A 6,976-nucleotide genomic window follows, 5' to 3' on the forward strand; every position below is an offset into this window, starting at 1 on the left:
AGCATACTGTATTTCTTTTTCTCTTTCTGACTTACTTCACTCTGTATGACAGACTCTAGGTCCATCCACCTCACTACAAATAACTGAATTTCATTTCGTTTTATGGCTGAGTAATATTCCATTGTATATATGTACCACACCTTCTTTATCCATTCACCTGTTGATGGACACTTGGGTTGCTTCAATGTCCTGGCTATTGTAAATAGAGCTACAATGAACATTGTGGTACATGACTCTTTTTGAATTATGGTTTTCTCAGGGTATATGTGAAAGGGCATTCTTACTTTTAATTTTCAAATGGTGTGTACAAGTACACATGCAGGAGTGAGGGTGGATATCTTGTGATAACACTCAGTTATCATCCAGTACTCAGTACACTTTAAGCCAAACTCTATACAACTCTTTTACCTGTATCACTGTTAATTCATTTGGCCTTCAACTGACCTAGTTTGGGAACTGTTTAGGACTTTATGTTTAATTCTCTCAGTTACATCTCATTATATTCAGCTCATTGTTCTAGACTACTGAGATCTTTTTGCAGCTTAATTTTCAGCCATCCTATGTAATTTATCCCACCAAATTCATGTTGTCCTATATCTGGGCAGTCTTTATCCAAGTAAATTTTGAATAAAAAGCTCAGGGCAGGGACAGCTCACTGTGGCATGCCATTGGAGACCTCTCCTCTGGTTGCTTGTGTTCAACAGTTAGCACTCTGTAAGAAGGGCTGCTCAGTCAGTTACACACTGACTTATCTGTGCTTCCTATTCCTCTACTGTTAAATGATAATTATAGTACCCAACTCATAGGACTTTTGTAAGGATTAAATGATGAAACACATGCAATGCGGCACAGGGCATGTGCTCAAGAAGGTGAGTAGTTATTATCTGGTGAGTCAGGGACTTTATAGTCAACAGCTTGGCCTTTATCTTCATCTTGTCATTTCCTGGCTGTGCATCCTTAGACAAGTTATTTAACTTCTTTGAACCTCAAGTTCTTCATCTTAAGAACAGTGCCCTCTTTACAAAGTTGTTGTGAGGATTAAATGGAATTATATAGGTAGAGTATTTAACACAGTGTCTAACACTCAGTAAGTGTTTGTTGCAATGATTCTTTTTGACATTCATCTTGTACATGTTTTAATCTCCTCCCCCCATTCTCCCACCAAGATATTTCCAAAAGCTTGAAGATATTCAGACAGGTTTTCTATAGCATTTCCCTGATCAACCTGCTTGGTAACTGAACTGGTAGGTTGCAGATCTATGCTTCATTTTAATCAACTTTTAAAGCTATTCTAGGGACTTCCTGGTGGTCCAGTGGTTAAGAATCTGCCTCCCAGTGAAGAGGACATGGGTTCAATCCTTGGTCGGGGAACTATGATCCCACATGCTGTGGGCAACTAAGCCCACACGCCACAACTAGAGAAGCCCGCCACCGCAGCAAAGATCCTGCGTGCTACAACTAAGACCCAATGCAGCCAAATAGATAACTAAATAAATAAATATTAAAAAAAAAAGATGGACCAGTGCTCCATTCTAATCAATAAATATATAAATAAAGCTCTTCTAACATTCTAAAACTACAAGCAAAATAATTATTGAAATGTTTAATTAATATATGTTACAGCTAGATTATTAATCTTGGATTCATTTTATGAGTGAATCCACCCTAGACTTGTGTGTTATATATGCTGTATGTACAGTTATAAGAGTACCCTGGAGACACTTGGAAAGATTGGGATAATTTCATAGGCTGGGAAGTACAGCTTGATTATTCAAAATAATTATGAAGGTATATATTTGTTTTTAATCACTACTTTTTCCTTTGACTTATTTGGTGCTGAGCATATTGCTCAGGAATACAACCTCCAATAATAATGCTGTTTCTATGAGAAAATGGTCTGCCCCACAATGGTCAGCTGAGGTGTGGAATCTAGGACTCACTGTGGTGAAAGCCAGATACTGCTTGCCAAATCACAACCCTCCTTATGTGTGGTAGTGGAAGAAATCTCAACTCTTAAAGGTATGATTTCCACAAAACAAACAATTCAAAAGCTTATGCCTTATAGCAACTGAGAATCAAGGCCTGACATTTTTATGTTGTTTTTTCAAATTGCTGTGTCAGACTTTCTAAAAAGTGTCTGTGTGAGCATAACATGAAAACTTGCAAGTCAAACACATTTGGATCTTATTCTCCATTGTGCATTTTTTTAAAATTTGGAGCACATTACCTGTCTTTTTCAACTCACAGGATTTATTTTCCAAAATGGAGATAATAATTACTAAAAGGATTGTTCCAAAGATTAGATGATGAGTATAAAGTTCAGGGTCTGATGCATGATATGTGGTAGGTGCTCAAAAAATGTTGGTTCCCTTCCTTCCTTTTTTTTATTGTCAGTGGTGATCCATTAAAAAATACGAAGGAAGTGAGACAAAACTAATTTTTTTAACTCGGCTCTGGTTTGAGCTGGCTCCTTTAAAAGATACAAAGAGAAAGTTTTCAATTTTTATCCTTTTTTTAATGGAAACCCCATGGTGGAGTTTTTAGCTGTGGAAGATGAGGCCCCTGCTGAGGAGCTTTAAAAAAATATTGGTACCTTCATTCTACCCACAGAGACTATGATCTGATTGGACTAGGGCGTGGCCTAGGCATTAGGAGTTTTTTACAGTATAGTTTACATACAACAAATTGCACACATATTATGTGTACAGTTCAATGAGTTTTGACCATTGTTCACCCTCTTCTAACCACCACCCTAATTAAGATAGAGATCTTTTACTTTACCCAGAAATGTCCCTTTCCTGTCAGTCTGTCCCACCCCCACCCTAAGTAACACATTTTCTGATTTCTATCACCATAAATTAGTTTCGACTGTTTTTTAATTCCACACAAAATTTATAAATGGAATCAAACAGTATGTACTTATTTGTGTCTTGCTCAATATACTTTTGAGATTCATCAATGTTAATATGGATATCAATAATTTCTTCTTATTCTTCTTATTATTACTATGCTTTTAAATACAAAAAATTCACAATTTGTTTATCTCCTGTTGGAGAACACTTAGTTTGTTTCCAGGTTTCATTATTATGAATAAAGGTGCTATAAATGTTCCTATATGATTTTTGTGTACATATATTTTCATTTCTCTTGGAAGAAGAGAAATGATGCTTGGAAGTGGAATTCCTGGTCATAGTGTGGGTATATTCTTTACAATAAACTGCCAAACAGTTTACCAAAGTGGTTGTACTACCTTATCACCCACTAGCAATGTACATGAGTTCTAGGAACTCCACGTCACTGTTAACACTTGACATTTGTCATTCCTTTAAAATGCAGCCATTCTAGTGGGTAAGAAATTGTATCTCACGGTTTTAATTTGCATTTCTCTGATGAATAATGAGGTATCCACACAAATTTACATGGTATTTTCACAAACACTGGTAAAAACCATTTTATGTGTGTACTAGTGATTCATATAACTTCTGAAACGTCTGTTTTGAAATCAAGTGTTTTCTCCATTTTTAAAAACTGGGTTTTCTTTTTATTATTGATTTGGAGGAGTTCTTTAGTTGACTCCTGTTTGGGCTACTGTACCTGCTTTTATTATTCTTATACAGTCAGTAAGAGTTTTGAACTTGTAATAGCCCCATGTTAGTACCGCTATGGAGAATGAGGGGAGAAAGAATATTGGCGTGCAGGGGTGCAGAGGGGCAGAGAGGAGAGCAATCTCAGGAGGCTTGAGAGTGTACAGGGTGGTCAAGAGGAATCAAGCTGGTAGCAGGCTGACTGAGGGAGCATGGAAGGAGACTTGCAGCCACCCTCTCAGGAGGAGCCCCCTGAAATCTTGGGTAGGTCCTGGACTTCCACACAGCCCCGAGAACAGGGACCCAGATTAATATATATGTGTATATATATATACACATATATAGTTATCTGTGTATATATGTATCTGTGTATATATGTATGTAGCTGTGTATATATATATGTATATACACATTATATATGTGTATATACATATATATATATATATATATATATTGCCAGAAGGCTGGTGTACTTGGATTCTTTTGTGTCAAAGACACAACTCAGGCCCTTTTTTAAAGTTTAAAAAAAAATTTTTATTGAAGTAGAGTTGATTTACAATGTTGTGTTAATTTCTGCTGTACAGCAAAGTGATTCAGTTATACATATATATACATTATTTTTCATATTCTTTTCCATTATGGTTTATCACAGGACACTGAATATAGTTCCTTGTACTACACAGTAGGACCTTGCTGTTTATCAGGGCCTTTTATAAGTGATCTAGAAAACTAATATGTGACCCAACTTCTTCCTCTCTGTGAACTCCCCGAGGGCGGCAACAAATTCTTTTAGAGTTTCTTAGAATAGAAAAAATCCAACTTGTGATGCCACAGAATATTGGCTCCTCTGTCATGTTCTTGGTTCTCCTCTCAGCAGTTGTTTGCTTAGGTTACAGCTACAATTAGCAAGCTAAGGCTTTAACGTATGGATAGAGGCTTATTATTATTACTGGCTTTAATGTGACTGTGGCTTAAGTCTTATTATTTTTGGACTTCAGTCATTACTGTCATTATTAGATCTGCTGATCATCAGTCATTTCAGAGACAAAACCAATAAAACACCAGGAACTGGAATACAAAGGGCAGTATAATCAACTCTGTTATTCAGGGATTCATTAATTCAAGTCCCCAATTTAGAATTTATTAGAGTTTCCCCATTGGATATGCATTCAAGTTTAACTCTGTTTTGTTAGTAGCAAAAGACATTGCAAAGCCCAATGATAAACAAGATTGCAAGAGGAATGTTCACTCAAAGAAAACAGTAGGATGAGAACACTGGGAACTCATTAGAGGTTTCCATGTACTTAAACAATTAGAACCACGCATGTATTACACTAAGATATCACAATGTATTTTGCTGATTTATTTTCCTCTCTGTGTCCCTCATTAGACAGGGCTTGGTTGAGGGCAGGAACAATGCTCCTGCACAGGGTAGGTACTTAGCATGTGTTAGCTAAATGAGCAGGTCCTTCCGTGTGGCATGGAGGGCTCAGGTGTTAGACTCATGGGTCCTTACACGTGTGTGTGTGTGTGTGTGTAAAACAGTCAGTAAGGTCCACTAAGCTGGAGTTGGGAATGCAAGAGGTTTGTCGGAGACAGTGTCTGTATAAGATAAAAGAGGGGTTCTTCCCTTTTGTGGCCATCGCTGAAGCGCTAGCGGCCAAAAGGAAGTTCAATCCCTCTGTGACTTCTGACCAAAGCAAGAACCGGAAAAGGCATTTCAATGTGCCTTCCCACATTCGCAGGAAGATTATGTCTTCCCCTCTTTCTAAAGAGCTGAGACAGAAGTACAGTGTCCGATCCATGCCCATCTGAAAGGAAGATGAAGTTCAGGTGGTAGGAGGGCACCACAAAGGGCAGCAAACTGGCAAAGTAGTCCAGGTTTACAGGAAGAAATATGTCATCTGCACTGAATGAGTGCAGCGGGAGAAGGCTAATGGCACGACTGTCCATGTGGGCATTCACCCCAGCAAGGTGGTTGTCACCAGACTAAAACTGGACAAAGACCGCAAAAAATCCTTGAACGTAGAGCCAAATCTCGCGAAGTAGGAAAGGAAAAGGGCAAATATAAGGAAGAAACAATTGAGAAGATGCAGGAATGAAGTAATCTTGTATACAACTTTCATTAAAAACTGTTAAAATGGAAAAAATAGAAGATAAAAGAGGGGAAGAAGCAGGACTGTGTAGGAAAAGCCTGAGACCATGATCTGAGAGAATCTTGGATGACCCACTGGGAAGCTCTGGAACAAGACTGCCCATCAGAACAGGTCCACATGGGCTTCCCTGGTGGCGCAGTGGTTGGGAGTCTGCCTGCCAATGCAGGGGACACGGGTTCGTGCCCCGGTCCGGGAAGATCCCACATGCCGCGGAGCAGCTGAGCCCATGAGTCATGGCCGCTGAGTCTGCGCGTCCGGAGCCTGTGCTCCACAGTTGGAGAGGCCACGGCAGTGAGAGGCCTGCGTACCGCAAAAAAAAAAAAACAACAGGTCCACATTGGGCAAAAACTACCAGGCCCTAGTGTCCTGCCATGCTTAGCTGTTGCCTAGGGGTTGCTGAAAAGGAGCATGACCTCAGCTGCTAAGCTGATCCTGAGGCAGATGCTGAAGATGCTGATCACTGGAGGCTGTCACCAGCAGGGCTCCATGCAGCCAAGCAGCCACTTCTTTCCTGAAGGGAGGTCTCCCCACCTCTCCTCTGACCTCTCTCTCATCCTCTCCTCTGTGTACTGGGAGACAGAGAACTCCATTTCGCCAGGGCGCCCGGTGTCCCCAGTATTGGGCTGACATTATAAGAGTCAGTCAGCCAAGAGGAAGAGGCTGTGAATTACCACTGTGGTCCATGACCAGTAGGAAGTGCCAAACCCCAGCCAGGGCAGGGACAGATTTGGATGGCACTGGCTGACCCCCGAAACCCCCGGACTAGCTGACCTGGTTTGCCCTGGTCTTTTCAGTAACCTCACAGGGCCAAGACCACACATCTTACACAATTGAATTTTATGGCCCCACCTAGGATGCTATGAGGGGATTTTATTGAATCTTTATTTTCAATTATAAAAGTCAAATGTGGTCTTTGTAGAAAATTTAGACAAGGCAACCTATTCTAGGGAATAGAGTACAAATCTGTCATAATATCACCTCCCAAAGACAATTATTAGCAATTTTGTGTTTTCTCTTCCAGTTACATACATAACAAAATATCCCCCCGTCCCCATTTATCAAATGTCATGTACATTTCTCAACGACAGACAATTCTTGTTTGTTCTTTAGCATAGCCTGAGAGTGGACTGAGAAGTTCCCAGGCTAAAGTCAGATGACAGAGTGGCTTAGAGGAAGGAGGGTGGGCTGGGGAAGGTGGAGCCGTCACTTCCGAAGCTGTATTTTGCTTTGGGCACT

General features: G+C 40.0%; 1 pseudogene; it reads left to right on the forward strand.

Moving 5' to 3' along the window:
- Window positions 1-5,159: 5,159 nt before the first annotated feature.
- Window positions 5,160-5,728, forward strand: LOC132503113 (large ribosomal subunit protein uL24-like; annotated as a pseudogene).
- The last annotated feature ends 1,248 nt before the right edge of the window (window positions 5,729-6,976 follow it).

Source organism: Mesoplodon densirostris, chromosome 2 (genome assembly GCF_025265405.1).
Source record: "Mesoplodon densirostris isolate mMesDen1 chromosome 2, mMesDen1 primary haplotype, whole genome shotgun sequence".
NCBI classification, from domain to species: domain Eukaryota; kingdom Metazoa; phylum Chordata; class Mammalia; order Artiodactyla; family Ziphiidae; genus Mesoplodon; species Mesoplodon densirostris.